Raw genomic sequence first — 10214 nt, forward strand, 5'->3', positions numbered from 1 at the left:
ATTTTGGATGCCGAGCACTTCACACGGCCGTGCGTGTTTGCATGTCGTGCACTCTCCACTGCCGCGCGCCTCTTGCTGTCGTGCGCATTCGCATGTCGAGCACTCTCCACTATTGTGTGCTTCTCACTGATGTGTGTGTTTTGATGCCGTGCACCTTTCACCGCCACACGCCTCTTGCTGTCAAGCACGATCGTGGTCGTGCATACTTCATTGCAATATGCACCTCGACAATCTCTATTGATGTTGCCACCAAGTAGGCCAACTCTGATCGGCCATACGTAACCTTCAGCGCTGCACCCACACGTTTTGCATTTACTTTCATGCACGCCTTCCCTAACTGGCACGTCCGTGTGCGCATCAGTAGGTTTGGCCCTCATTACCTTTTCTTCACCAGCAGAGGACCACCCTTGATTTTTAATGAGTCCATTTCACCTGCCATCCCTCACTAAGCCATTATCACCACCTAAACCCACTGCTGATAAATGGTCTCAGCCATTTCATCCCCAGTGAGTCAGACCACCATCCACATGCCCATTCCCCATGGAGCCTAATCCACTTCACATCTCCCAGTGAGTCCACCCCTCATTGGCGACCCACATACATGGAGAGTCATACATGGTCCAGTTGTATGACCGTAAACTATAGTGCACGTCCTGGCCGCATGACGCTAAACTGCTTTGCCCAACGGTCCAACTGTATGACCTAAAATTATAGTGCACGTCCTTGTCGTATGATGCTAAACTGCTTTGCGCAACAGTCCAGCTATATGACCTTAAACTATAGTGCACGTCCTGGCCGCATGACATTAAACTGCTTCACACAACAGTCTAGTTACATGACCTTAAACTATAGCGCACGTTCTGGCCTCATGGCGCTAAATTTCTATGCCCAGGTCCCAGTGGCATGACCTTAAAAACGCCTCCACACACCTGTGCCCCCACATTGCACACATGCCTTTTTCATGCTGGCCTCTCCGCGCACTCATTTATACACCATCTTCTCTTCATCCCCAGTGAGTCTTACCCATGCTCACAAAATGGCGAGCCATTCCATCATCCATACTTTCCATTAGTTAGTTGGTCACCCATTATCCACCTTCCATTCAAACACTATTCATCATCCATAGACAATCTCATGCCATCTCCACCCAATAAGTCAATCCACCACTATACTCCTTCCATGGCCCCCACAGACCTTCATTCACCACCATCACAGTCTAGCTATATGATCCTAAACTATAGTGCACGTCTTAGCCACATGATGTTAAACTGCTTTGCCTAGGTCCCTGTGGCATGACCTTAAACATGCCCCCACATGAAAAAAAAGGGCATGGTGTAAACCTGAAAAGGGGAACTCCATGAGTAAAAATGACGGATGGGCATGGTTAAAACATGCCCCCACATGAAAAAACGGGTATGGTGTAAACCTGAAAAGGGGAACGCCATGAGTAAAAATGACGGATGGGCATAGTCACAAAACTATGAGTAATAGCGTTCTGTAAAAAAAAAAAAAACCGGGCACGATGAAAACCCAAAAGGGCACCGTGCGTAAAAATGGAAAGAAGGAAGACATGACTGACAGGTCATGGGCAAAATAGCCTAATAAAAAGAAGGTTGCTGAAAACCGTCTTTACGACACCACTTCACCCAGTCTAAGTAAAAACCCACAAAGGGCACTCAGACCAATAATAGTATGTTGATGCAGCATTCGTCTTCATAGGCAACTTTAGCCAGTATTTCAAAAAAAATCCTCGATAGCAGAATACCCTGTTATTGGGACCCAAAAACAAGATCACTCACGAGGCAAGAAACTGTCAATCCAGGCCAAGCAAACCTGATGAGCTGCAAACAACACCACTCAGATGTCCAACAGGGTGTAGACGTTAAAATCATCCCTCAACATCCACAATAAGCAAAAAACTATCAAATTAGGTTAATACCTGCCCACAACAACCAGGGTAGATCCCTTTCAAGGCCGCCTTGGTAAAAACCCTCCCTGACCAGACCAAACGTTCGGGACAGGCCAACAAAAAGCTCCCGACTGGACTCGACAGGATGGGACCTCAAAGGTACTCTGCTTGTCAAAGCAAACCTGATATGGCTGCCAACAACACCACCAAGATTTCCAATAAGGTGTAGACTTTAAAATCATCCATCACAGGTAAGAAACTGTCATGTCAGGCACTCTGTAAACTTGGTATGGCTTCCAACAACACCTCCAAGACATCCAACAAGATGTAGACTTGAAAATTATCCCTCACCGGTTCTACTGGCACCAAGATTTCCAATAGGATGTAGACTTTAAAATCATCCCTCACAGGCAAGAAACTGTCATACCTGGCACCCTGCAAGCCTGGTATGGCTGCCAACAATGCCGCCAAGACGTACGATAGGGTGACGACTTTAAAAGCATCCCTCAGTATGTCCAATGAGGGTGAGGACTTCAATCATACCCCTCAATGTCCCTTCTCCCCTAAAGTCTCCATGAATGGATCTACAACAAATGCATTCAGACATATGAGCAGCCTGGTTACAACATTACGCCAATATTCCTTCGGCGTTCCTGTGATTCTGTGGCTAGGAGAAAAATAATAATAAAGTCAAAGAGAAATTTTTTGCATATTGTCCATCTCACTTCTCTCGAAGCACAATATTTGGTGGGGCAAGCAATTTGAGGGCATTTTTCATCACCTTGTATCCCCAATGCGGAATAAAGAGAAGCCAGGACAATAAAACCCTAATCCAGGAGTGAAATTTCCAATAGTCTCATAATGGCCCAAGAAGGATCAAGAATGTTGATAAAAGTCTCTTAAGAACACTTGCCATGTTTCGTCGCAATCCGACGAGTTTAAGGCAGTGCAGACGTAAAAACAGTTTTGGCGAAATCAGCCTCTATCGCCCTGAAATGGATGTTATAACTACCGCCTTATCACCGGAGCGTCAAATGATAGTGGGACCACTGCCATTAGATCCGAAACTTCTAAAATCCCCTAAGGACCAAGTTTCAGCTGATCAGACGTTCTTGGACCAAGTTATGGCCAAATTACCTGAAATGGGTAGGTCACACGCTATTACCGTACACCCTTAGTGAACCGGTTTCCATTAATGGATACTACATTCATGGGTTTCGGGCTCAACTTTGAAATACCGTATTTCTCTCATCCCAAGCCAGGTCAAGCTAAATTTTACGGGCGTGTTCGTCTCGTCGACCCGAACATTTTGATATGTGGCACGTCCCATGTCGCGTACTGAGCCGGTAGAAAAACATGAGAGAAGATCGCGATTCAAGGCAGGGTTGCAGGTTTTCAAACAGGAGCACACCTCGATCGAGCGGTCATATCATGATGCTCACACGTCGGATTGATCCAAAATTAGACCCATTACGAGCAGAAGGTTTGACGCTTCATAAGAGCCGAACCTCGCACATGATGCATAGTCAGATTTGAAGTGCGACGATTATGAGGTTGCTGTACTTCTGGCTATCGGAAACCAAATTCTGGCCAAAGGATTAAAAATGGGAAAATGTCGTTCGGGCGCTAAATCAAGTCACGTTCGTCGCCAAATGCTCACGACGGCTTGCTCGTCGATATTCAATGAAGAAAACATCAAAAAACACAAAGAAATGGGCATAGTCTTTAAATAAAGATCACACTTTTCTCGTGATTTTTGCACTTCATGATCATGGCCCAAAAACCCGATTCGTGGCTCGAAAGTGGTATCAAAACGACCGTCTTCCCGAGCTGATCAAGAAAAGAATAATCTTCGGCCGAACACAGACCGAAAAGACCCCGAACCAAACCGGGAAGATCTCGAGAGTTCTTGGGCACAGCAGGGACTCAATTGGAATTTTGTGGATTGTTGGTGTAGGGGCAAAATCGTCATTTTGTCCCGTTTTCTTAGATTTTCTTTAATTATTTTAATGCTTAATTTTTTATAATTAGGTCAACTATTGAGTGTACACCCACCTTTGGGCCCCACTTCTATATAAACAAGCACGTACCTCATGTAAAAGGCTCAAGTTTCATCAATAAAATTCTACTTTTTTTTGCTTGAGATTTTGGTTACGTCTTAGAGAGAGAGAGAGAGAGATGAGAGAGAATATTTTTGGTGGTTCCCTCGAGGGTAAGGTAAAATTTCTCTCTTTTTTCTCTCTTTTACCTCTTTCTTCTTTCTCTCTCTTTTATCTCTTTCTTCTTTCTCTCTCTTCTTTTTTTATCTTATTTCTCTCTCTTCTTTCCTTCTCTTTTTTTCTTCTTTCCTTTTCTCTCTTTCTTCTTTCCTTTTCTCTCTTTCTTCTTTCCTTTTCTTTCTTCTCTCTTTCCTTTTCTCTTTTTCTTCTTTCTTTTCTTTCTCTTCTCTTTCTTTTCGTCTCTGCTTCTTTCTCGTCTCATGTTTCCCTCAGTCTGTTGTGTCGAACAGTGCATACTACTGAGCGTGACGATCTCTCCTCTCCCTGTTCGTTGCGCACGACAGTGCAAATGGCAGGAGTAATTTTACTTCTTTTTTTTTCTCAGTCTATTGCGCTCGGCAATGCATACTGTCGAGCGTGACATTCTCTTCCCTCCTTGCTCATTGCGCTCGGCAGTGCTAACGCTAAGCATGATGTCAAACAGCTCCATTCTTCGAAAGTTCAGCGAGAGCCAGGCTGACCTTCATAGTTTCTTTCTTTCATTTTTTTCTCCTTCTCTTCACAAAAATCTCTATCTGTTGCCTCTGAGAAGTTGGGTGAAATCCAAAACCAGCCTCCGTCCCTCTTTTCGTTGAAGAACTAGTTGAAAGGCATACTAGCCTTCAACCCTTTCTGCCTTTCTCTGTCATTTCCTTCTCTCACCCATTTCTCTCTATCTAGGATCTTACTAAAAATCCCTCGTCAAGGAGATGCTGTAAGGCTGTCAAATTGACATGGACCCTCTTACGCTATTTCTTTCAATTCTCCTTGAGTACACACACACGTGTGTGTTCACCCTATGACAAGGTGGGATCCTCTGACCCACGCTTCTGTTCTCTAACCTGTGTGTGTTTTGTAAGTAAGAAGAAAATAGGTCAAGGGAGGCGATTCCAGACCAACCACAAGCTAGAGGGGCATTCTTCGTGATCTAAGAGGGCACCCGTGCGAGTTAGCCCGAGCGCGACACGGACGCATGCGAGGTGAGTCCCACCTTGCGACCCTAATTCCTCTCTCATCTGATAGTATTCCTGCCCGTACCTCCTTCGCACGATTCCCAAGAGAGTGATCTGAGATCTTGGGTCCATCTCGAACTCGGATCCACACCACCAGGTCAACCTGACTTGAAGGGCGAGATCGAGGCACCAAACCAATGACGATGTTATCAGCATGAGCAATCTTATAAGAAGTTGGGCCCACAACTAGGGATGGAAATGGGTCAGGTATGGGTCGGGTCCAATAGTACATGTACCCGAACCTAAAATACCCATTAGAACCTAGACCCGGACTCGTACCAGACGGGTCCAATTTAAACATACCCATAACCATACCTAATGGGGCATCACATAAAGCTGGGACCCGTACCCAAACCCGACATTGGCCCAATGAGGGGGTTTTGAAATAGCTAAATGGCCCAATGCCTTTGCTTTTATAGATCACAACCATGTATTTTTTTCTATTCCCATCGATGTGGGACTAATCTTCCTATGAAGATGGTACATGCACATAAAGTTGGGGTTAGAGAGAAAGGGGAAGCATGCCCGTGTTTCTTCCCAAAATACATTTTTTGCTCTCTACATTCTCTTACGTGTACCCCCTATGCCCTAGATGTTCCTTTCTCACTCCACACTCTGCTTTCTCTCTCATCATGTGATGCCCCACTTTATTCCCCTAAGACAACTGCCTCCATGGCCTGCTTACTGTCAGCTAATTAATGCACCATCATTTCAATAACTACCCCCAATAGACTAAAGTAAAAACTCATACCTATGACCTTAATAAAGAGGCATGATCCCCTCATTTCCTTAATGTTCTCTCTCTCTTAAATGGATGGTGCCAGGTTGACACGCATGACACACCAACTCATGTCTCTCCCCCTTTTTTAACATTGAGATCTCGTTTTTTTTATTAGAATGAGATTAATCCCACATTGAAGAGGTGTGTGGAATCTCTGGGTTGTAAGCTCTATAAAAGGTCATGGGAACTTAAAAATGCTTTAAAAAATTAAACCATACAAAATAATAAAACTAAAATTAAATTATATATAATACATACGGGTCCATGAACCCATCAGGTCGGATATAGCCATACCTGGACCCGTAACAGGGATTGTTCGGGTATCATTCATTGGACCCAGACCCTACTCGCGGGTCCATAATTGGATTCATATCTGGACCCATATCGGCTATACCCGGTGGGTATGGGTCGGGTCTGAGTCCATTGCGAACGCTACCCACAATATTAAAGTTGTGTGAAACCCTATGTCACCCTTGGTTAGATCAACAACTGAAGCGGTATTAGTAGTGTGCTCTTGCTCGCCCTCACTGCCACGGAGAGCTGTAGTAAGCTCTCAGTTTAGAGAGATGGATAGAAGCCTAAGAGGAACAGGGGAACATATTTTCTTTAAAGAAGAAATATGAACATTCGAATACCGCTAGGAAGATGGATTACCACCATGGTAGCCGATGGATTTATAGAGCTTCGTAAAGGAGCCGAGGGGTCCTTTCCCAAGAAATGATGGTAGTTGTATCAGGAAGTGACAAATGAAATAATTATCAATTCCCCAGTTTAATTAAGACAATTGGGAAAAGGGGCTCATGAGCCACCTTAATGAAGAAGGTGTAAGGTCTATGATGATTAGAAGTCCATCTGAGATTGGTCAAATGCTACAGCCCTTTCGAGGCTTTTCTCGCTCATATGTGAAGCTTCCGAGGCGATTTTGTTGGGTGTACGTTTATAAAAAACAAGACCAGGAATATTGATCGGGTTGTTATTGACTCAGTTTGGATAACATTCTTTTTCGATTGGGTATGGCTTCGACCATTCCTGGAGCCAGGCAATATACTTTTTCCTTTGAAAATGTAAGGACACTTAGTCTCAATGACAGACTAAGAGTAAAACCACTTGGGGATATATTGTGAATCTACGGAGGATGAGTATGGTTCTAGCCATTCAAGCGTGTCCTGTTTGACTATCATCGGGGCATAGCTTAGTCTATAGATTTCGATAATAGGCCAAAGATTGTCTCAACGGCAATCCAAACGCTGCATAGAGATGGCTTTACCCATCTCGATTTCAATGGCAGTCTAAAGCTGCCCAGAGATGGCTTAAACCATCTCAGTTTCAACAGCAGTTTAAAGCTGCCCAGAGATGGCTTAACCCATCTCAGTTTCAATAGCAGTTTAAAGTTACCCAAAGATGGCTTAACTCATCTCAGTTTCAATGACAGTCTGAAGGTGCCTAGAGATGGCTTACCCATATCAATTTCAACGACCATCTAAAGCTGCCTAGCGATGGCTTAACCCATCTCAGTTTCCACAACAGTTTTGAACTGTCCGACGATGGCTTAATCCACCGTCAGTTTCATTGTCTGGTAGTTAAATCCTTAAAAGCTTTACGGACTGAATAATAATTGATTTCTGCAAGAAGGGAATTGTTTCTTCGGGAACAAGGAATTCTCTCGTTAAATCAGCGCCATTGAACTCTAGACTCCTTGCTTTGTCACCCCTTAAAAGGTTAGCATGGATTGAGTTGAACAACGAAAGTGGCTACAGCCCACTAACGTCAACATTGACGACAATGATGATTCTCTTATTCTGCTCCTACAAAATCATGGGGTTCGAAGGTTCGAGAAGCACCATTGATTGCACCTGTGAAGATAACCTAGAAGAGAGATCAATAGGGTGAGAAGATAAATACATGAAGGTAAAACGGCATTATGAAGACAAAGATCGCGCCCTGCAAGATTTATAATTCAAAAGAGCAGATAAGCTCATATGAAGATGGAGGGTGAAGATTCAAATATTTGAAATACATGATTATTCTTCGGATTGAAGAAGTGATCGCACTTTTGAGAGACACAGTTCAGCAGAGAGATAGATAGTTGTTCAGATATTGTGTCTTGGCAAGAATCAAGAGTAGAGAAGAGAATAGTTTTCAAGATGCGAGGAGAAAGATAATCGTCTCCTACGATTCATTTTGAGACTTGTTCCCTTTTGAAGACCAGACTTGAAGGATAACAAGTCCCTGCTTACAGGTATATGGGCCGATATGCCCATGCCCTCGACGTTATCTTTTCCCTTTAACATGTCTATATTTTGTTCTTTAAAAACGAATGCATTGGTTTCAATAGTCAGAATCAAAAGTGTTGAGCATATTTTAAATCTTCAAATCGATGTAAATGTAACAGAGGATTAAATATTTGGAATTACTCAGTACCCAGTAAAAATAATAAAGCATGTGTTTCAGATATAAAGTACACGGGTGAATTTGACCCCGAATGTGATGTCATCTGATTTTCCATCTAAAATCTAATATTTCTTTAAATATTTAGTATTTCTTTTTAATACATTCACATTTCAGAGCACCCACTATTAATAGAGAAAAGTCAAAACATGGTGGTCATTAATGAGATTTTCCATTTAAGAAACTTAGATATTAGAAAGGGGCTATGTACTATATTGCCCATTTACTTTTGGTAAAGGCAGACACAATAACCTTTAATCATCATATGTTGAATATGAAACTTAGATGTATCACAAGTTCTTATAGATATATATTTTTAGATTTTGATATCGGTCAATGGCACACCACCAGCCAACCATTTCACATCAAAATGGCCTAGTGTGATTATGATCCCCTTGTACACTGATCTTATACTATATGTCTTCTTATAAAAAAGGGTCTTACTATCACGATGTCAGACTTTTATGGAATTTGAAGCTATAATTCTCCTCAATTTTGAGGAAAAATTCAACATATTCTACGCAGATTTTAAATGACTTCCATCGTTAACACTAAATTCACTGAAAGTGTATCCTTTTGTTCATATTGTTTCTATCTTTTCATCATCCCCTCAATAGGGGCAACAATTGTGTTCTGTCGACCCACCAACCTGACGAACCGACCAGATAGGGGTCCAGGTGGACCAAAATATTGGACCCATGGGTTGGGTCTGGGTCCGAACGACCAAGACCTAACTTGCATTGGGTTTAGATCTTGGTCATCTTGGACCTTATTGGCTGGGTTGGATCCAGTCAAAGTCAACCAAAACTGACCCGACCTGATGTTTTATATGTGGCATATACCTATATTGGCAGCATAATTATTTGATAATATATATATATATATATATATATATATATATATATATATATATATATATATATATATATATATATATATATATATATATATATATATATATATATATATATATATATATATATGTTTTCTTGTCTTCGACCCAACACTTGACCTGGCAAGTCGGGTCTAGGTCCAATGACATGGACCCAACTTGGATCTGGTTTGGTTGCAGCTAGGATTGAGTTTGGTTCGGATCAAATTGGAATCGACCTTAACACAAACACCGCTATCCTTAAAAAAATTTACCATTTTCAAAAGCATTCCGCACCAAGAAACCCATCCATGACTTGAAATTTTGCACGAAATTCATTTGTTATTCTTGTAATCTCTAAGCTCGGAATTAAGGATTAATATGCCATTATAGTATGCTGATGAGGATTTTGTTTGTATCAAAAAGTGTTTCTAAAAACTATGAAAATTTTCAGTTTGTTACAGCAGTTTTCAACTCACGATCAAATTAAGTGAAAGTTTAATCTTGCACTACCCTAGAGATAAGATTCTCCATAAATCTATTGCATTATAGATTGGAAATTTTATTAGCCCTATTGTAACGTTTGGCTGGCGTGAAATTGTTTTCTAGAAAATAGTTTCATAGGAAAAAAATCTCTCATATGGTTAAGTTTGTGAATATTTGCATTATAGATTGGAAATTTCATTTGCCCTATAAGTCTTTGAATAGTTTTATGTGTGTTTCTACTTCGTATGCTTGCTAAAATACATAGGTACCTACAACCAAGCCAGGTCTAGCAAATAAAATGGTGCATCCAACCGGCCAGGTCTTGGACAAAATCTATCTGAGAGAGAGAAGTGGAGTTCTGTGTTTATAGATGAAATTCCATATATCTTTCTTTCTTGCTCTCTTCGTCTCTTTGGTTTCTCATTTTACAGGGAGAAAAAAACTGCTT

Source organism: Amborella trichopoda, chromosome 10 (genome assembly GCF_054954075.1).
Source record: "Amborella trichopoda isolate Santa Cruz 75 chromosome 10, AtrichopodaSantaCruz75HAP2 v2.0, whole genome shotgun sequence".
NCBI lineage: Eukaryota > Viridiplantae > Streptophyta > Magnoliopsida > Amborellales > Amborellaceae > Amborella > Amborella trichopoda.